General features: G+C 39.6%; 1 protein-coding gene and 1 long non-coding RNA gene across 2 annotated transcripts in view; both read left to right on the forward strand.

Moving 5' to 3' along the window:
- PTPRM (protein tyrosine phosphatase receptor type M) overlaps window positions 1-22,999 on the forward strand; it is a 712,816-nt gene that overhangs the window by 554,298 nt on the left and 135,519 nt on the right. The window lies entirely within an intron of this gene.
- Window positions 9-15,783, forward strand: LOC145716897 (uncharacterized). The gene is made up of 2 exons (XR_014139849.1): window positions 9-12,973; window positions 13,054-15,783. It is a non-coding gene; the product is annotated as an uncharacterized LOC145716897 (long non-coding RNA).

The raw sequence follows: 22,999 nt of genomic DNA on the forward strand, positions 1-22,999 counted from the left end.
TTAGAAAGGATCTGCTTCTGTTTGGTGGTGCATTTGTCAGAACACAGTGACAATATTAATCAGCAATAACATTAGGTAGCAGTTTCTGAACCACAGCTTGGAAACTTTGAGTGATGGCTGTTTCCAACTTCCTTTATTAAACTGTGGTTAAAAGATTTGGGTATTACCCATGATGGCAAAGAAAGTACAGACTACCTTAAGTGATAATTTTGTATTTTTTAGCACTCTTTTTTCTTTTTCAGATGATCCTCTCTTTTTTCATCTGCAGTGACTCTGTGTCTTGGAACTTTTAAGTCTAGACTCCAGTTGAGTTTTCAATGGTTGGTTTGTATTTTGCCTATGAAATTCAGAACATCTTTATTAGTGATTTAAACAGATATTTCTGTAGGATCAAACTTAATGTTCTTTGACTAGCACCATTTTGACCACTTCATTAACCCTAGCAAATAGAATGAAATTTGAAAGTTATGCTCTTTTAAAAGATTACCTTTGTGATTATGGAACAAGATTGGGAACAGTGGAAAGAGGTGACCAATGACATCTTTAAAAGGGTTATATCTCCATTCTGTAACACAGTAAAGACTGAAGCACCCCCACAAACGGGCCATCAATTGCATAAACATTTTTAAATAGCAATAACCAATACTATGCAATAATTGTCATTTACCATCTCTTGTTTGACAGGAACTTTTCAAGATCTGCCATTCCCCAACTTTCATGAAGGTACTTGTAAAAGCATTTTCCCTAATTCCTGGGAATATGCATATTAAGAGCCATTGTCCCACGTATCAGGCATTATGGGCAATTGTTCAAAACCCTTCTGATTTTAAGACTCAATTATTCTTTCCTTATTTTAGTTCTTTCCTGTAGCCCTACCTCCTGCTTCTTTTTTTTTAAGATTTATTTATTTATTTATTTGAACAAGAGACAGGGTGAGAGAGAGAGGGAGAAGCAAACTCCCCACTGAGCAGGGAGCCTGATGCAGGGCTGGATGCGGGCTCAATCCCAGGACCCCGGGATCATGACCTGAGCTGAAGGCAGGAGCTTAACCAACTGAGCCACCCAGGCGCACCTACCTCCCCCTTCTTATCTGGTTCCCTGAGATACAGAGTAACTCAGCTGCTTTGAATGAAAACAGCTTAGAATGCTACATAAAGTAGCCGACAACATACTTCCCATGACCTCCCCCGCTCTCCCCCGCTCTCCTAATAACCACGGGTACTTAGCCTCTGTTAGAGCATATGCCACGGGGGCCCGCTCACAGAGAGTGCAGTTCTGTGACCCTGCTTTCTTCCTCATTTTCCTCCCTGTTGTTTGGTTTGATCGTAAAAACCTCTGTTTCTGCTCCATTTTTAACTTTACCTTGGATTTCTATTTCTATTTCTGTCCCCAAATCTCTTTTTTTTTACCTTATCCTTGATAGGATTGTCTGGCCACTGTATCAGAAATTCTCCCAATGACCTCAGATATTTGGAGATAGAAATTTAGGTGAACTAAAGTTTTGCATAATTTCGTGGTTGAAAGGAGACCCCGGTATCCTATTTTAATTAATTTCAGTAAGTAAATAAGTTATTTCTAGAACTACAGTCATATCTACACATTAACAACAATAACAATTCAGATATGTCAACCCTCACAATATCCTGTAAGGTAAAGAAAACACATTCCTTTCTTTCTGATACTCTTTCTCTGATTCAGTGTGACTGTGTTGATAATCTGCCTGTTTTAGTTTGTTTTCACTCATTTTTCATGGTTTTTGGGGCAGATGGTTTTGTTTTGTGTTGTGTTGCTTCCTGAAAGGCCAGATCTCTGATTTGGTTACTCTTTTCCAAAATTTTGTTTTTAAATACAAAGTACGGTTTGATTTAATTTTTCACCCAACTGGTTTACAAACTGTCTCTGAGTCATAGGGTGGCACATTATTTCCACGGGCATGCCTGAGCACTTTGAAAGAAACTACAGGCACTTCATAGAAATGGCTGCTCTTTTTTTCTTTTTTTTTTTTTACAAAGAGCTGGCAAAGATGTTCATTTTGAATATGCTATCGATATTCATCAGGAGTTATGTAGTAACTCTTTCAATACAGCTAAGATGGGATGCTTGGGAGAATAACCGACTTCTCTCTGGAAAATCGATCCGGAGGGCCCTCGCATACCCCCCGGGGGGGTTGGAAATGAATGTGCTTCGCTCTAGAGCCGTGTTGTTTATGGAAACGGCTTTGTGTGGAGTGTTTGATTGTTAAGCCATTTGGAAACCTTCCTCCTCGGCAATATACGTATCTCTTTCGTTTCAGACTTTGGCAAGGTTAATAATATTTACACATACTTTTCTCCGTGTTGTGAGATGTTAGTATAAGTTGGGACATGCTGGCTTGTCGTTTTCTAAAGTGAATCAGTTTATCTTTGGTTTAGCCTGAAATTGCACCAGAGAGTACGCTTCCTCCCGGGATCTGAACGTAAAATAACTGAAGCAGATTGAAGTTGGCAGTGACTAATGAAGTCTTGCGCAGAAGTCTGCAAGTCGGTGGGTTTCTTCGGGTGGGGGAGGAAGAGCAGGAGTAGCCCAAGCCTTTTTGAGATCAAGGCATTTCTTCCTTTCCCTCTGAGCCCAGCTATGATGGGGGAGGGGGACTTAAATATTCCTCCTACATTCTTTCTAAAGACATCAAATTCATAGTATACAAAATTTGTTACATTACTGATAATTCCCAGCTAGCTTCCTTGTTTAATGAGCCATTTTAGCTGCCTGAAGGTACTCCACATACAATAATTTTAATCAGTCACATAAAATTTATGAAGCTGAGATTCCGGTGAAAATTGGCATGAATTAGAAGAGTGTTTCTCAAAAAAAAAAGAAGAGTGTTTCTCTGAGAACTCCTTCAGCAGGCTGGCCAACTCGTCCTAACTTTGGTGTTCTGGAAAGGGCTCTGTGTTGGTAATGGACATCATCCTGACCACCTTGCTCATCTGAAGTCTCATAGGCACAAGCGTGGCTTTGTTGTTTGGTTTTGTATGTGGTCAATATCCGCCTATGTTTCCATCGATCTCTTACACACACACACACCTTGACTTTAGAAAATATCAGGGTAATTTCTCTGTTTCTCTCTTGAAATGTTTTATTTTTGCAGCTCTTTTCTCAAAGCTATAAAATGGTTTCAGGAATCCATAGCATGACATCGCATTTACTAGACTACACATACACAATTTGCTTGGTACATTTAGAAATATGTTTTGAAAGAAATTGGTGTGCTCTCTCCCTTCGGTTCATCTCTCACAGCCCTTGCCCACATGGAGAGCAGCAAGATTTGTGTTTTCCAGCTCATTAAACTGACAGCAGAAATTAGTTTGTGATATTAAAAACTAAAAAGTTAAATTACAGCTACACGTGTCCTTTATGCAGTGGGGCGTGTGGAAGATGTTTGATTTTAATGTTTGCTATAATGGAGAATTTAAATTACAATGTTTGTCAAATCTCCAATCTTTGTTACAGAGTGGAATATTAATTACGCTTTTAACTATGAGAGGTAAATAAAATGAGCATCCACTGCACGCCCAGGGGTAAATTGCAGATTACCAACAACGTGACATAATGCACTAAATGTCAGTTTTGTCAAACAAATTTAGAGGAACAGTTAAACTATTAGCTTCCTGTTGTTCCAGGGCTTTTCTTGCAGCAAGCGACTGTTTTGAGCAGCAGGGACACTGTGCCTTATGGAAGACTAAGGGAGTTAAATTGAATAAGCAAGATGAATGAGGAGACAGCAGCACAGACACACTCAATTAGTTCATAACTGTCTATTAAACTTCTCTAGGTGGTTTCAAAAACCAGCAGATTAACTGCTGCACTTTTATGGGGGACTTGGGGAGCCATGGCAAAGGGGCAGTGTGGTGCTCAACAGCAATAAACATTTTCTGATTCTCATTTGCCTCTGTCTTCGTTTCCCCAGTTTGTACGGGAAGCATCGGCAATGGCTGTCAGAGCCTTCCGCGGGTTTAAAGGAAAAGCACTGAGGAGCAGAACAGGAGCAGTAGACCCCCTGCTCCTTCTCTTGGCTGTTCTCACGAGGAACAGTGGCATTACAGCTCTCCAAAGAATACGTAGAATTCAGGCTGCTGTGAACCTGTCTTTGGAAAGAGAGGAATTCAGGAAGAGAAAAATGCTCCATAAAATATCAAAGTCAGGATTTCCTTCAGTTTGCCGAGAGTGTGGAAGGGATGCCCAGCTCTGGGGCTCCTTGCCTCATCGTGGCAAAATGGAGCCTTGCAGGATGTTGGAACTCAGCCTTGCTTCCAGTGAAGGCATTATTTCTCATTTCGGTTTTTAGACACCCCTGATCTTTTAATGCTCAACTTGTATGGCTTTGCAGAAGCATTCCATGGTATGATCATTACATTGCTACAAAGAAGAACCGCAAAACTTAATATGAAATTATTAAAGAAACAATGTGGATTAAAGGGGAAGAGGGAGGGAATAACAAGACCAAGAAAATGTGGGAACCGTGAGTAATGAATTGAGAACCTTTAAAGTGTTTCTACTGTTTCTGAACTTATGTCCTTCAAATATGCATACCAACTTGCTTTTAGGTGCATGCAGATGTTACATAATGCAAGCCATTTATCAGAATTCTTTTATACAGCACAGAGCAGTCATAAAATACTCTTGCTTTTCCTTACACACACACCCAGACACACACACACTCACACATGCACACAAAGGGATCCATTTTTCATTTTCTCTTTTGAAAAAGCTAAGAAATTTACACTCGATGCTCCCATTGGCCAGGTTGGGGCATTCCCCAGGGAGACCTGTCCCATTAGAAGTAACTATCAAGAGAGAATTAGGGAAAAAAACAACATGTAGGACATGGGTTTGCTAAATCCATATCATTTTTTTGAGATAGGAAGCTATAGTTTCTCCTGAATAAGACTCATTTGGGGAAAAGAGCCAAGATGTAATCTAGCTCTTGGGTATCTGTTTTGACACCTATGGCCATAATTACTGGTTCACTTTATAATAGGAGTGTTTTCTTTGATCATCCCTGAGTTACCTATTCAAAGATCATTAATGTCTTTAATACCTAATTTTACTTTGGACTAAATGTAAGCACTTATATGCTGATGGATGTTATTAAACACTACATCACCTTTATACTCATTAATGAGAACCATCAGAGTCAGTGCAGTTTACTCATCAAATACTGCACCAAACCCTTAGGATAGTAGATCCCGATGAACGAAAGAAGAATAATCAGATGAAGTAATAGTCAAGTGATTACCCTTGGAGAATTGAGGCATTTTGCTTACCTTGACCTTGAACTCTCTTTCTTCTATTTCTTTTTCTACCCTTAGCTACTGCTGATTTGAGAGGATATTTATTCTGCAAACTGCTATCAGGAGAATTTGTCACAGCAGAGTAGGATAAGAATAGACAGGAAGAAAAGCATTATCCAGATGATAATCCAGAGTGTATTCCCTCATTTTCCCATGTGCCTTGATACTTTCTGGAGGCTGTATTATAACACGTTTTGTTGGTTGCTGCCTTGGCTTTGTCCACATGCCTATCTATCCTAGCAGCTGCGAGTTTCTCCGAAGCAAGGACTCTCCTCTTCACCCTGTATCCCAAGCTGCTAGCACCTTTCTAGGCTCACAGAGGGTGCTTACAAAATGCTGAATGAATGAATGTTGGGAAAGAGTGAAAAGCATCTTTTCCATGAAGAAACAGCAGTATTATATAAACAGCATTCAGCTCTAAGAAAAGGGTTTGGTCTCATTTTTCCCTCCTCTATTTATTGAGTCCTTAGTCCTGCACTAAGGAACCCTATTTATACCTAACATAGAATTTCCCAACTATATTTGTCCACAGGGAGTCCACTTTGAGTATTCGACTTCTTTATAAGAAGGGATCCAGATGGCAGATACTTGTCCTTCCCTTTCTTCTCCCTGTCACACCACTTTCCTTTTCCTTGAGGAGGGACTAGGATGACTTTCTATTTGGATCTACTTCTGTATTCTCTTACCTTCATGATGGATTTCCAGGGCCGTGGGAGATGGTGTATGTGGGCTCTCAGAGTGAAACAGGCTGGAGAGACTAGAAGGGGTGGGGTGGGTGAGTAGCTGGAGGTAAGGCCAAGTGTCAGGCCCAGACACCCTCCTTGCCCAGCTGCTTGGGAAAGGGAAGGTAAGGAGTGTCCACTGCTTGGGGACAGGGCGTGGAGTCATGGCGCTGTGCTTGCAGGTGAAGGAGGAGTGCCTCCTGCTCAATGCCCTCCCTGTGCCTCCCTGGGGTGGCAATGGCAGTGGCCGGCTCTTGGGCAGCCCCCCGGTGCCCCCACGCTTCCCCAAGCTGCAGCCCGACCGCTCACCTAGCTCCAGGCGGGTGGCCTCCAGGACGGGTGAGCCCCTGCCTGCTCTTGGTGCTGGGTCCTCCTGCGGGGGATTGAGGAGGGGAAGGGTGGGGAGAGGGGGGCCAGTGCTGAGGGAGAGGAAGAGTCCAGGCCTGCCATTCAGAGCAGTCAGGTTCTCGAGGGCGCCAGGGGCTGGGGCCCACTGCTTTGCTTTCTACCTTCCTGCTCTAGCTTGTTCCTAAGTGCTGACGATTGGATCGGAACACTGCTCAGGTTCCCCTCAGGTTGGGATCGGCTGCAGGATGGACTGCTCCTTGTTCTATTAAAATTTTTATGTAATGCAAAAAAAAAAAAAAAGGGCGGAGGACAGGAGTATAGGAGTACTGCTTGGAATGTCCAGTGGTCCAACCGCCTGCCAGATTGCCCCTGTCTGGTTCCCGGGAACCTTACCAGGTGAATAAGGAAGGTCACCTCCTGATAGGTTCGGGAATTTCAGGATATTTGGGGGGAACTCAAGAAGAGAGGAAGCAACCCGTATCTATAAGTATTGCAGTTCTGCCGGTCAGAGGTGTAACACAAGACTCAAGCCAATATGAAGGTGTCAGAGGCCTGCAGTGCTTTCTGGAGGCTCAAGAACAGAATGCATTTCCTTACCTTTTCCAGCTTCTGGCAGCAACCTGTGTACATTCCTCTGCTTGTGATCTCTTCAAAACCAGCAGCAGCAGCTCCTTTTCTGTCTGCATTATTATCACTTCCTAGCTTTTCTTCTTACTACCCTTGCCCTGGGTAGCTCTTCATTTTACTCAGAATATTTACGATGACAAATGATGGTCTACGTGAATCTGACCCCTGTATATCCCACCCCACCTCCAAACTCTTTACTTCACTCCTCTCCTTTCCTACTAGTCTCTCTGTGCTGGCTAGAGTAGCCTCTTTCCTATTCTGCAGACTTTCCAGGTATATATCTGCATTAGAACATGTGCATTAGCTGTACCCTGTGCCAGGAGCTCTTTCTGAAGATATCCATTGGCTGAATTTCTCCCCTCTTTCTAGTGCTTATTCAAAAGTCACCTACTCAGTGGGGACTCTTGGCCAGTCTCTTTAGCACTGCAACCCATATTCCTCCCCACAGGACTCCCAGTCTTACTCTGTTCTACTTTTCCTTTTTCTGTAACATTTACTACCTTCTAATTTATCACATTAATGACTTTCCTTTATTAAAATATAAGTTCTACAAAAAAAAAATTAGGAAGGGTGTTTTATTCTCATTTAACCCTCTTGATCACCCTACAAAGTAGCTGGTATGCTTTCCCTATTATATATGGGGAAACCAAGACAAAGTTTTTGTGTCTTTCACGTGGGAAGCCAGAACTGCCCAAGTATGTGCGGGAGGAGTGGGGTTGTCCTCTGGTGGCTGCTCTTTGCTTGGTGAAATAAGCATTCATCCTACAGGCAAGGGAGGGCTAATGGAGGTATGAGGAGATAAGAGAAAATGGAAAATTCATTTTCCTAAAATGTGATCCCTATTATATTATTTTCTGCCCTGCGTAACTCTTCTTGTCTAAACATTATGTCCCAGCTTCTCAGCTTCACCTCCAAAGCCTTCCACAGAGTGACACCAGGGCTTCAGCAGAGGCAGCTCGTACCTTATGTGTTTGCCTTACAGTTGGTTGACTTATGATAAATAAGCTCAGAAATGTATAACCATATAATAGCAATTGTAAGTATTAATTATTGTATCTTGTCAGAATGAAATGTTAACAGTGCTTCAGATCAGTGGCCCAGAGTTGCTGGATAGAAATCCAACCAAGCTTTCCACTGGATAGTTTAGCAAGAGGTTTACAACTCTATTAATTTTAATATATGGGCCTCATATATTACAGCTTTTTTCACATAATGTTTTTAGTTCTAAGAGTCATTGGCGGAATGACTTACTGAGGATTCTCCTTGACTCAGCGAGGAGACCCTTCTCAGAACATGGCCTTGCACAGCCACCCAGCAAAGTGACATGATTGAAAATGAAATCTGCATGTGATGGGCTCATCTTTGCTGTTTCCCTCACCCCCAGGAGTCTTAACTATTCAAATTGCTCAAGACAACACCTCATAAAATTGGGACTTACGTCAAATGTCAAATGTCAGTATATGTCTGCTGTCATGCCATTCAGTACAGGGGGGGAAAAAGCAGTTGTTTTATAAATTAAACAAAGTCACAAATCTCTTCTCTGTATATATAGTATGTGTGAGAGAAGCTTTCAAATACCTTCTACCCAATGTCTGTTCCCCTTTAACTCTTTGATGTGAGTGAAGAGCACTATAGCATGACACAGACAGGTCATTATGTTTGAATTAGTTTGGGGTGCAAAAGGGGATGGTAGAGTTTTTCTCTTTGCTTCAGAAATCAAAAGAAAATGCGGTACCTGCTGGGCATATATCCCCTGAAAGTTGCCAGACCTATTCACCAGACAGCTCCCAGATAAGCAGATGGCTTCTTTAATGATTAAACCCAATTTTTCTAAAATGCTAATTAGTTAGAGAAAGATAATTTGAAAGTCTGTTATACATTGCAGGAAATGTCTTTCGTGTCTGTGTTATTTGCTGCTAAGAATCACACAGCTATCACCTGAGTAGGCTCAGTTTCTCTCTTTTTATTTAAATCGTGTGACTGTTCAATCATAAGAAAAGGGGAAAGACAGTCGATGAGGAAAAGGAGACGCCCCTTTCAGGGTGAAATGCTCAATTAAGAGAAAAGCTATTTTTTTGTTTTCAAAAATCAGGCTTATTGTTACTTTTTGAACTCTGCATTTGGAACAGTCGGTTCACTGGCTTCATATGGTACGTGCATCTCAATTCATAGTTCTACGAATTTCCATCAAAACATGAAAAAACCAAATTGCCTATATGAAAATTAGTCCTATGAGCTTGTCAAGCTAAAGGTCTTGGTCAGACTGTGTTAGAAACAATGAATTAAAATAATGGAGACCTGAACTTTGTTCTGGTCACCTAACTTTTCCTATATGAGTCCTTATTCAGAACATAGACTAATATGTTATACCCTCCCTTATTTGTTGAGTAAACCATTCATCCTATAGAATTTCCCACATTGTGAACTTGGCTGATGTATTCTTGTAGTGTCATTTAATATGTCCTTTAATTATCTGTGTTTCCTATGAACTGGGGCAAGAACTAGAGGCTTCATTAGATTCAGGTTTCTTGTTTTGTTAAGAATTGTTTATAGGTGATGCTTTGTACTCAGCATCAAGAAATACATGATACTCAGATTGATTGGGTGGTGGTGGTTTTGCCAACCCGATCCATCCATTATAAAGTTCCACATCAGCCTGTCACTTAATGGTTTTTTAAGCTACTGATAATGATTGCCTAGATCTATTATTTTATTAGGGGTTTCAGAATGGTGACATCCTAATTCTATCATTCTGTCTGTATTTATTAAGTGCCATTCTCTACTTAACTGTTTGGTTACCCTGAAATACAGTTCATATAGGAACTCGAGATAAATGTTTGATTTCTTCCCATTATTTTCCAGTTTCAGAATGAATTGATGCCATAACAACTTTATACATTGGCCAACAGTATCGCTGTGGACTCAGGGATTTTAACATGTTTGATATTTTTGAATATTTTACAGTAATTCGTGTTTGGATGTTCAAAGTATCTGATCTTTGGCCAATAGGAGCGCCTTCCAGTTGTCTCTTGTGTTTTTTTGAGATCACTCCAGAAATCTTTGAGAGCTTCCCTGTTTCCTGGCATGACTGGATGTTCTCAATGCATTTTTTACACTGTCTTCCCCATGACTGGAATTAGCCATTTCTTCAAGAAACCCTGGTTTCTTTTAGTGGGAAATGGCATTTCCAACAATCTGGCTGCAAAGGGTGATCACTGAATCAAGACAGCCATTGCTTCTAGACCCATGTCAACTGCCTTCACCACCATCTTTAGCCCTGTTGTCAGCTTATCTTTCTGCCATATCTGACAAGCCAACATCTAACTCATCCCCTTTGTCTTTGTCACTAGGAAGAAAAAGGTCATTAGCATATAATAAAATATAGGAGAATATTTTTATGACCTCAGAGAATGCCTCAAAACAATAGTAGACATAATTGATACATTTGAATATATCAAAATTATAAACTTCTGTAAACCAAAAAACAGCATAAACAAAATTTAAAAACAAGCCATAGATTTGAAGAAAATATTTTTAATATTTATATGTCAAAGTACTTACCAGTAGCCTAAATATAAAAAATATCTGGACATCAGGGCGCCAGGTGGCTCAGTTGTTTAAACGTCAGACTTTTGGTATTGTCTCAGGTCATGATCTCAAGGTCATGGGATCAAGCCCTGCGTCAGTCTCCGCACTCAGCAGGGAGTCCGCTGGAGAGTCTTTCTCTCTCCCTCTCCCTCTGCCTCTCCCACCCTGTGCTCACTTGCTCTCTCTCTGTCTCTCTCTCAAATAAATAAATAAATAAATCTTTAAAAAAAAAAATCTGAACATCAATAAGAAAAGGCAACCCAAATAGAAAAATGGATATAAAATATACATAGGCAATTTATAGACTAGCAATGTATATATAGCTAAGTAACATTTGAAAAGATAACCAGCCTCACACATAATCAGGTATATTAAATCTGCACAATGTGAGATGCCATTTTTTTTACCCATCAGATTAGCAAACATTTTTGTAACTGATATCAAGGATTGGTGAGTATGTGGGAAAACACAGTTTGTTAAAAATGCTAACTTAGAACAACTTTGGTGATACTTTTGAGATTTCATTTTAATTTTGAAAAAAAAAACCCTTTGTTTCCCATTATCCCCCTACACACCACACACACACACACACACACACACACACACAGCACATGAAGATCAAATTATTTGTACTACTTTTGTACCAAAATACTAAAATAAATCTATTTTGCTTTGCCTTTATCTATAAAAAGAGAAACTTACAAATTCAGAATCAGAGGTAAATATTTTGTAAGTGTGATTTTTATATTTTTCCATGGAGGAAGGAATATTTTTGACAATAAAATGACCATGATTTAGGATAAATTAATAAGAAACTGTAGGCCTGGGTTGGGAAGAATGATTAGTAAATACATGTTTTAGAAAAGCCAAATGGTCAGTCAAATGACCACAAAAATGCCTGCAATATTAAATATTTAATAATTTGATAATATTTATAATCTGGACACTGATTAAATGCAGTTGTATCATTCTCCTATTACTGCTGTAACAAATCACTACAAGCTTGGTGGCAAGTTATTATCTCTCAGTTCTGCAAGTTAGAAGTCCGATGCATCTCCCTGGCCTCAAATCAAGGTGTTAGCATGACAACATTCCCCTCTGGAGACTCTAGGGGAGAATCTTTTTCCTTGCCTTTTTCAGCTTCTAGACACCACTCAGTTATTTGGCTTGTGACCCCTTCCTTCAAAGCCGGCATGGGTAGGTTGAGTCCTTCTCACACCACATCTCTTTGACCTACTGTTCTGTTACTTAAGATGTCCCATGATTCCTCAGGCCACCTGGATCATTTAGGATAGTTTCCTTCTCTTACAGTTAGCTAATTAGCAACCTCAATTTCATCTGCAACCTTAATTCTCTTTTGCCATGTAGTATAACACATATTCATAGGTTCCGAGATTAGGAGGTAGACATCTTCAAGGGGTCGTTCCGCCTAGTGAATGACCCCTGGATCCATGCACAGGGAGACATCCCTTTTTGGGTTAAAGCTAGTGCTTCTGGCTTAAACTCTTTTAGTTGCTCTGTTCCATGACGGTTGCTAGAGGTCCTAAAGAAATAGGTTGTATTTGCTCCTCAATAAATTAACCAGCAGCTATATTTTAAACTTGGAATAGAATGATTTTGTTCAAAAATTTTATCCTATGCGTGTATGAGCTTCTTGGATACTTAGTTCTGCATATCCAAAGGGTTACCTGGACTTTATGATGATATCACCACTTAAATTAGAACATGGAGTTTTCTTTTTCAATGGTCTCCACTTTCCCTATGTGCAGATACCAATGGCTTACTGCTTTTGTTAGACATTCCAGTTTTTCAGTGAACTTAACAAACTTTATCAAGAAGCAACTGGAGGTACCATTCCAATGACATGCATTAAAAATTCCTCTCTTTCTCACTTGTATTTATAGTCTGATAGAGGATCAACAGTACACCAATTTAGTCTTGCTGCAGAGTGACATTTTTGGAACCATTAAATTTCAAGATAATGTGCACACATGGAATTCAGCAACATAAGCTGGCTATGAGTGGAGACCCACCATCACCAATGTCACTTTATTCCCATTTTGCTCTATTGTGAATTGTACCTGTTTCATATTTTCTATGCCATGGCTGGTTCGAATCCCTCTGGATCCATATTGCCCTGATATGAGGAATAAAACTAAACAAAATATTACTAAAGATGACATACTGCATCTATTATTTTTATTGCTGATTTTTTTTAATGTTTAAAAATCTTGTGCTGGTTTGGGAAATTACCTTACGTGCTCGTAGGAGCTATGAGTTACTCCCAAGAGGAGGATGGGTTTGTTGGGAGAGCACTATCGGCAGGTGGATTTTGGAGAACAGAATGTGTGTGTGTGTGTGTGTGTGTTGGTCCTTGGGCAGCATGTGTTCAGAGCAATTCAGCTTAAAACACAAGCCAAATGATTACAAAACAGGAGCTCTCACCTTCCAGGCACACGAGCCAAATATGGAACAAAGTGGGGGCACGTGGGGGCCTTACGGCCTCACAAGGGATTTCTCTTTGGTGGGAAAGAAAACCTAGGGAAGTGGGGAAGGTGCCTGAGCAGATAGGTAAAAATGAGGGGGTGTGATAACGTAGTGCATTTCAGGATTGACCCAAAGGATTTTTAAACACTAAAAAAAAACATTATAGGAGTAATGTTAAATTCAAATTATTTTTTCAAAGTTGTGGGGTTTTTTTGTTCCTTTTCACCACTTAGAAAAAGGTAAAACATCGACATCCATGAGTTGGCTGTGTGTTTAAAGCCACGAGAAATGTAATTCGTCTAATTTCAACTTACTTTTAGAAGGAAGTCCTATCTTTTCCAATTATTTCATTTTTAGCGTCTAAGTTTGGGAGAGAAAGGCTAATTTTTATTACGTTTGTGTGATAGAACTCTGTTCTTTGAACCTCTTCAACATGAAATACACATGGTTATGCCCGTGTGTGTGCACGTATGCACGTGCGTGTGCACGCGTCTGTGTGTGTATGTGTGAGAGAGAGAGAGAGAGAGAGATCCTGACAGCTACCTGTCTAAGAGATGGACATTGTTTTTCAATTCTCTTCCTGGCATGTGTTCTTTTGCAGATGCCCTGACCTGCCGTGAGGCATTCCTGGGCATCTTCACCACTAGGCCACCCGAAATAAAGCTGTAGCCTAAAGTGATGTGTTCGTACAATTCGTCCCCACTTCTCAGTCTCAGGGTAGAAAGATGAGTGTGTCAGACAAGTCTTCCTTTAGCCACATCAGCTGGTCATTTCATCTCATCACACAGTCAAGAGGTAAATTCTGAAAGAGACCCAACAAAGAGCAAAATCTTAACTCATCTTAACATGAAACTGTATTCTTTGTGATAAACACATGCCATGTTTACTCGTCAATGTTTACTAGTCAATGAAAACCAGAAGGCTGGGCAGGATAGGCAATGAGTGTGCTTTACGGTACTGTGTCTATAAGAGACAGATTGAGTGCATTTCTTAGATGATGATACAGTTAGCAGTGATATTAGAAGAACACTCTTGACTCGGTCAACAACTATAAAGTCCCATCTGGCAAAGTAAATAGCCTTTATCTTCAGCATCCAGATTTAAGCAATGGATAAATTTTGGTCCGTGATGCCAATGACACTCTCATGGAAATGATTTTATCTCAACATAGGAAAACAATGCCACATGTCTAGAGTTCTCTAGCCTTGTGACTTTGGGCAACTTAATGCCACTGCGCCTCAGTTTCCCTCTCCCTAAGATAGGAATGATAATAGTAATTTCCTCACTGGGCTGTTGTACGAACTAAGAGAGTTAATGAACATAGAGTTCCTGGCTTATCTGAAGTTCTACATAAGTTTTTATAATTGTTGTCCTCATTGTTTTTGTTTGTAGTGCTACTTCTTTTGAACTGAAATAATTAAGTGTCAGACCATTGTTGTTTTTTCCCCTTAAAATTTTACCTTTAAAAACATTATCTGGTAACTCTCACAGATCCATCTTTTTTTTTTTTTAAAGATTTTATTTATTTATTTGACAGAGAGATAGAGAGCACAAGTAGACAGAGCGGCAGGCAGAGGGAGAGGGGGAAGCAGGCTCTCTGCTGAGCAGGGAGCCCGACATGGGGCTCGATCCCAGGACCCTGGGATAATGACCTGAGCCGAAGGCAGATGCTTAACGACTGAGCCACCCAGGCGCCCCCTCACAGATCCATCTTTAAGGAGACAGCCCCTTATTTGCTTAGGTTTATTCAGCTGGATCTTAGCAATTTGGTATAATGTATGCATTCTTTGACTCAGCCAATATCTATTTCATCCCTACTGTGAGAAAAATTAAATACTTCTTCTTGGTTCCAGCCTCCACCCCAGTCCTTAATTAAGTCAGAGCACACGCTTAATTGTAGAAGCCAGGACCAGAAAGCCATTTGCCTCTTCATTCTTATGTCTATATGCAATTTGAAAATCCTCAAGTTTTGCCATCCCAATAGACTTTTTTTTTTTTTAAAGATTTTATTTATTTATTTGACAGAGAGAGACACAGCGAGAGAGGGAACACAAGTGGGGGGAGTGGGAGAGGGAGAGCAGGCTTCCCCCTGAAGAGGGAGCCCAATGCGGGACTCAATCCCAGGACCCTGGGATCATGACCTGAGCCGAAGGCAGACGCTTAACGACTGAGCCACCCAGGCGCCCCCATCCCAATAGACTTTTAAATGACAAATAGTTTAAAAAATGAAGACATCTTTTCTATAGCCAACAACTGATCTTCAGGTGAGTGCCACTAAGTCATTTCTCAGTCACGATCTTTGTTGATATAACCCAACATGGCAGAGTCTCTAATAGGAGTGGGAGAGGCGGCAGCCATGCTTTTTGGTGAAGCCATGCTTTTTGGTGAGTCGCAATAAATAGAGTGACTAGGGTCCATATTGAGGTTGAGCCTTGGATTCCTTCCCCTTGAGTTTGCTGGATATCTGTGACAACATGCCCTTCCATCGTGATCCTCTCACAATTTCCAGTCAGTTTAGTTTCAGAGCGGAGATAAGAGGAAGAGTTACTTCTGCTTCCTTTGCAACCATGTTGCACTTGGATCCTGACTGGCAGCCATTCTGAAGGACACATAGCTCAAGAGTTCATTCTTCACCATGCTTTCTTTACCGGTCCTGATGCATACTGTCACACACTGAATAACTTGCCAAAAAGTTTTCTCCCGTTTCTTTCACCCCCATCGCATTTTTTTTCTTATTTTTATGCCAGGAAATATAAGAGAAGTAATGGAATATAATGAGCATGAAGGACCATTCTTTTAATTTGAATCCATCTCACATTTCTCTTCTTCCCCACCTTTATTCAAGTTTGGAAATTTAGGGCTGTAACATTTTTTTTCTCCCTCTAATTCTATTCCAGGCATTATTGTAATTTTTCTTTATTTTTAGAACAGTTTTAGGTTTACAGCAAAATTGAGCAGTCAGGGCAGACACTGCCCATATACCTTCTGCCGCACACACACACCACCTCCTCCACTCTCAACACCCGGCACTAGAGTGGTACACTTGTGACAACTGGTAAACCTACATTGACATGTCATTATTACTCCAAGTGCATAGCTTACATTAGGGTTCACTCTTGGCAGTGTCATGCTGTAGTTTTTAACAACTGTACAGTGACATGTATCCACTCTAACAGCATCATATGGAATAGTTTCACTGACCTCAAAATTCTCTGTGCTCTGCTTAGTCATGGCTCTTTCCCCACCTGACAAACACTGATCTTTTTATTGACTCCACAGCTTTGCCTTTTCCAGAATGGCAGATAGTTGGAATGAGACAATATGTGGCCTTTCCAGATTGACTTCTTTCACTTAGTGATGTGCATTTTTTCCTCCATGTCTTTTCATTGCTTGATAGCTCATTTCTTTTTAGGGATGAATAACATTCCATTGTCTGGATGTGCCACAGTATATATTTATCCATTCACCTACTGAAAGTCATTTTGGTTGCAGCCAAGTTGGGGCATTTATGAATAAAGCTGCTGTAAACACCTGTATGCAGGTTTTTCTGTGGATATAAGTTTTCAACTCTTTTGAGTAAATACCAAGAAGTGTGATTGCTGTATCATATGCTAAGAGTATGTTTAGTTTTGTTTGAAACTGCCAAAATACCTTCCAAAGTGGCTGTACCAATTTGCGTTCCCACCAGCAATGTATGAGAGTTCCTGTTGCTCCACATCCTCATCAGCATTTGCTGTTGTCAATGTTGTGGATTTTGGCCATTCGAATAGGTTCATAATGATATCTTGTTATTTTAATTTGCAGCTCCCTGATGACATATGATGTGGAGCATCTTTTCATATACTTGTCATCTGTAAGGCTTCTTTGGTGAGGTGTCTGTGAAGGTCTTTTTCTGACTTTTTAATTAGGTTGTTTTCTTGTTGTTGACTTTTAAGAGTTCTTTGTATATTTGGATCTAGATCTTTATTCCTTTCTAGTATTTGCATTCAATGCCAGAAATTTCTGTCTAATCACTGCTTTTGCTGCCTTCAACAAATTTTGATAAGTTGTGTTTTCATTTTCATGTAGTTTAAAATACTTTTAAAATTTCTCCTAAGGTTTCTTCTTTGACCCATGTGTTAAGAAGAGTGTTCTTTAATTTCTGTGCATTGTTGGGATTGTCCAGCTGTCTTCTCATACTGATTCTTAATTTAGTTCCACTGTGGTCTGAGAGCATACATTGCATGATTTCTGTTCTTGTGAATTTATTAAGGTGTGTTTCATGACCCAGACCATGTTCTATCTTTGTGAATGTTCTCTGTGAACTTGAGAAGAATGTGTATTCTAATATTGTCAACTGAAGTATTCAATAGCTGTCAGTTATATCAAGTTGATTGATGATGCTATTGAGTTCAACTATGTCCTTACTGATTTTCTGCCTTGTGGATCTGTCCATTTCTGATAGAGGGGTGGTGACGTCTCCAACTATGATAGCGGATTCGTCTATTTCTCTTTGCAGTCTGTCAGCTTTGCCTCACATGAGTTGATGCTCTGTTGTTAGGCACATTAAGGATTAGGTCTTCTTGGATAAGTGACCCCTTTATCATTATGTAATGCCCTTCTTTACTTCCCATAACCTTCCTTGCTCTGACATTCCTCTGTCTGAAATTAATGTAATTCCTGCTTTCTTTTGATCAATAATAATATAACCTTCTCCATCCCTTTACTTTTAATTTATATGTATCTTCATTTTTAAAGTGGATTTCTTATAGACAACATATTATTTGGGTCTTGCTTTGTGATCCACTCTGACAATTTCTGTCTTTTAATTAGTGTTGAGACCATTAACACATAAAGTGATTATTGATATTGTTGAATTATTTTCTACCATATTTGTTACTGTTTTCTATTCATTGCCCTTCTTTGTTCCTATTTTTGTTTTTCAATCTTTTTGTGCCTTAGTAATTTTAATTGAGCATTTTATATTTTTCCATTTTCTTTCCTTTCTTAGTTTTTTTTTAACTCTTTTTAGTGTTACCCTAGAATTAGCAATATACATTTACAACTAATCCAACTCCACTTTCATATGACATTATACTGCAACACAGATAGTGTAAGTACTTTATAATAATAAAGGATTCCTCATTCCTCTCTCCTATCCTTTGTATCATTGGTATCATTCATTTCACTTACACATAAACTATCATCAGCTATATTGTTGCTATTATTAAGTTGAACAAGCTGTTATTTACTAGATCAATTACGAATAAGAAAAATAAGTTTTTATTTTACTTTCCTTTATTCCTTCTCTAGTCCTCTTCCCTTTTTTATGTTGATCTGAGTTTCTGATCTATATTATTTTACTTCTTACTGAAGAACTCCATTTAAAAATTCTTGCAAGGCAGACTACTGGCAATAAATTCCCTCAATTTCTGTCTGAGAAAATCTTTGCTTTTCCTTCACACTTCACAGGGTACAGAATTCTAGGTTATTTTTTCTCTCTCTCAACATTTTAAATATGTCACTCCACTATCTTCTTCCTTGCCTGATTTCTTAGGAGAAATTAGATACAATTCTTATTTTTGCTCTTGTATGAGTAAGGTGTCTCCCCCCGCCCCCCGGCCATGGCTTCTTTCAAGTATTTTTCTCTATCTTTGACTTTTTTCAGTTTGAACAGATATGCTTAGGTGTAGATTTGTTGGTGTTTATCCTTCTTGGTATACTCAAAGCTGCTGAGATCTGTTTTGGTGTCTGACATAATTTGCGGGAAATTCTCCATTACTATTGCTTCAAATATTGTTTCTATTCCTTTCTTCTTATTCTGGTTTCTCACTACATGTATATTACACCTTTGTAGTTGTTCCACAGTTTGGGGATATTCTCTCTTTTTGCAGTCTTTTTTAACCTTTGCTGTTCAGTTTTAGAAATTTCTATTGTCTTAGCTTTCAGCTCAGAGATTCTTTCCTCAGCCATGTCTACTCTCCTAATGAGTGCATCAAATGCATTCTTCATTTTTGTTAACAGCTTTTGTGATCTCTAGCATTTCTTTTGATTTTTTTTTTTTTTTTTTTTACTTAGAATCCCCATCTTTGCTTATGTTATCGTCTGTTCTGGCATATTGTCTACTCTTTCCATTAGAGCCCTTGGCATATTAATCATAGTTATTTTAAATTCCCAGTCTGATAATTCCAACATCCCTGCCATCTGACTCTTATTCCAATGCTTGCTCTGTCTCTTCTGTGTTTTTTGCCTTTTAATATGCCTTATAATTTTTTATTGACATCCAGACTTGGTGTACTGAATAAAAGGAACATCTGTGAATAGGTCTTTTATAATGTGATAGTAGGTATTGGAGAAGGAAAGGTATTCTCTAGATCTATGATTAGGTCTTAGTCTTATAGGGAATTTGTGCCCCTGGGCTGTGACCTTCACCAGTGCTTCTCAGTAACCCACCACTAAGTGGGACAGGATGGCTGGAGGGAGCTGGAGTTGAGTATTTCTCTTCACCTAGATCAGTTAGGCTTTGATAAAACCCCAGCAGGTTAGGCTCTAGTAATACTTTCTCTTGAGGGCCCGTCCTTTCAAGAAGCACAGAAATGCTCTGCTCTGGGTGTATTTCAAAATGGCTGCTTTCCACCTCCTTCTGTTGGAAGCTGAAGGGTTTTGTTTTGTTTTTTCTCCAGTCTTTACTTTGTAGACCTGATAGGGCTCTTGGGGATAAAACTCAAAAAAGTGTGGGGGATCCTTTAAGACTGGATGCCCCCTAGAGTTTTGAAGTCCCAGACTTGTCCTCCTGAGCCTCCAGTAACTGATCAATTACAGCTTAGGTTTTCCTAGTCTTGTGCTGGTTCTCCCAGAGCTTTCTGCTCATGGGCTTCTGCTCTGGTGGGTCATGATTCTTTGTATTCACCTGTTTGTCTCTATGGTTTGGGGAGCAGTCCTGTGACCTCAGTGACCTCAATTATCTGACAAAGCTAAGGAGAGTTGCCAAGTTTCAGTTTGTTCAGCTTTTTACTTGTCAGAATAGAGTGATAACTTCCAAGCTCTTTACATGTTAGACTGTAAACCAGAAGTCTTCTCTTCAATTTTTTATGATCCATTTTTAGATATTATCATCATTACTATTATTATTAAGGGTCTTTGAGATTCATGCAGTCTTAATTTGGAGATTGGAGATTGAAATATTTTAGGCAAACAATTTGTTAAAAATCAAAATGGAAAATAAATTTCCTTACATCTTTAGATAAGATTGCAAAGAGAATTCCCTTCACTTTAGGGGTTTCCCTGCACAAAACACTTTATTTCATTATGTTCACAAAGTTTTAACTTTTCATTTAAAAAAATACAGATCTGAAACACAAAGCTTAAAAGAGAAATAGAAAAAAGAGAAAGTGAAAACTTCCATTTATCCACAGTCATTCCCAAGCCTCAGTTCTAAATCCAGCATTCTTCAGCCCTCTGTAATTATGGACTACAGCATTTAGCTGTGTATGAGAACAAATGAAAACCCCAAGCAATGACTCAAAACCTCCATAACCAAGCCAGCTACTTTTGATAAGTAGGTTGTAGAAAAACTCTCCTTAATAACACTGTGGTATGATAACGATTAATTCAATTAACAAGCATATTGAATACCGTCTCTTTGTGTAATTGGCTAGGTGCTAGTAAGTTACTCTTGCTTTTTCAAAGCATAATATTTAGTTATGGGAAGATAGAGTATTCATACAACTTGGTGGTAATTGTAAGGTAACTTGTAAGGAAACGTAATGTTATGAAACTTAACTAGAAATAACACACTGTTCTAGAATGTCTTTGGGGTCAAGAGATCTGGAGTGCCATCTCAGCTCTACCATTTGGACAAGTCACCTTACTTCTCTAAGGCCCGTTTCCCTCATCTGTAAATTAGGAAGAAGGGCTTTTACAAGATTACTAGGATTATATGAGATAACACTTGTAGAGTACTGTCACTATCTGTTGGGCACTGTATGTTAATTTCCACTCCCTTCCATTCCAATACAATTAAGTATCTAAGTGCTGTTACATTAATGGAGAGCAGAAGTACCACAAACATGCTGTTTTGGGGCCACATCGTGTTTTAATTTTTTGAATTTGAATTATTTGACAACACTTAAAAATTAAAGGAGTCCACATAAAATCTGGATTTCTATTTTTTCCTGAAATTTATAGTGTCTGGGACCTCCATGGGAGATCCATCTGCTGGAGCTTGAGGACATTGTGAGCCAAGTTTTGAAGAATATTCATGAACAGAGTATGTGCTTAATATAAGCTTAAAGCTGTGGGTCTCTGACAGGACCTCTAATTTGAGCAGGCTCTCATGGGTCCTTAATGGGCTTCTTTTGTGCTTAAAAATGATCAACAACGAAGTGTGTAGCTTGACATCACTGACATTAGTTCACACAGATGGAGGATTAGAAAGGAGATAGAGCTTTTCCAGTACAAGCTTAGCTTTTATGGGTGCACACATCCCCCATCCCCCTCCACCCACCCCCCACCCCCCCCCACCACCACCAGGAGCACATTCGCTGTCATCTCTAACCTGTAAGGATTAGATTAGAACACAAGCAAGAAAAGACAAAGAGGGAAAGAGGGAAGTCTGGTGAACTTGACGAAGCCCTTCTTCTTGGGCAGAACAAAAGAGAATATGGAGGCAGACATCTGCATAAATCAGTCCAAAGCAAGTCAAAGAAATTCCAGCAGAAAGGGGACTTTTTGCCCGAATTATGGAGCTAATTATCTCAGTCCTCCACTTAAGTGTTCCTGGAGAGACCTGGCTGAAGAATGCTTTTCCAACGAGCTGGCAGATTCAGAAGTGGAGAGAAAATGTGTTATTGTAACCACAGCTATGGAGCCCAAGCCTGGTGGCTGCCTCTGTCCAGAACACCTGTTGAGAGCATCCAGGCTCAGACCAGCATGGCTTGCTGGGGGGAAAAGGGGGGGCTTTTGAGAAGATCATCATGGTCTGCACGCTGGCAGGAGAAGAATGCCAGCTCCCAAAGAAGCCACTCTTGGTTGCTTTTTAAAAATCTGTACAACTTTAACACTGTCCTAGAAGTTATAGATGATTTTCATCTTTCTATTTAAAATGTATCTTTTTTTTAACAACTTTGAGTAGTAAAAAGGGCAACTTATTAATGAAACCCTTCTGCCTTCAATGTATGAAATTAAAAGATTATTATAACTACAGGCAAGAAAGCATTTGGATTATGTGGCATTTGGAAATGACAATAAAGATTATCCATATGGTCTAATGTTGTCAATGTCTTACATTGCATTAGCAATCACCTAATATGGGCGTGATTTTGATTATGTGGCTCATTTTAAATTCTGCTGTGTCCTAGGTCAATCAGTCAAGATGATTTACTAGAAAGAGCTGCCATCTTCTTTTGTAAATGCTGCCGGGTACTTAGGCAGAATTAGAATATTTTAGGACATAATATCTTTGGTATTATGGTGCAATAGTCTTAAACCTTCTCACTTTATACCTTTTCCTTAAGCATCTCTCATTTTATTCTTGGCTGTCCCAGGTACATAAAACAACCTCCAGTAGTAAAAGCTGAAAATTTTTGCTTTATCTGTTTATTTGTATGTCAGGTCTTTTACATTTTTATGGCTTTGTCCAGGTATTTGTAACTTGAGATTATGAGTTTTGAGTGGTCAGGGAGCAGGACTCAGAGGCCAGAGTATCTCTAAAAGAATTGGAAATCTCTCTACCTTCCTTGGCCTTTTTGCATTCTCTTCCACGGAGGGAGGGGACATAGGGGCTTACCCCTCTGCTAAACTCTCCAAGGGAAGCCAGCAACTTGAAATTTCTTTACCTTCTGCTCTGCTGACCAGCCTAGGTGAGGACCTAATCTGGGGTCATGTGGAATTAAGTCCCATCACAGCTCCCTGAGAAGT

This window comes from Leptonychotes weddellii, chromosome 13 (assembly GCF_054177405.1).
Source record: "Leptonychotes weddellii isolate Sample4059 chromosome 13, ASM5417740v2, whole genome shotgun sequence".
NCBI lineage: Eukaryota > Metazoa > Chordata > Mammalia > Carnivora > Phocidae > Leptonychotes > Leptonychotes weddellii.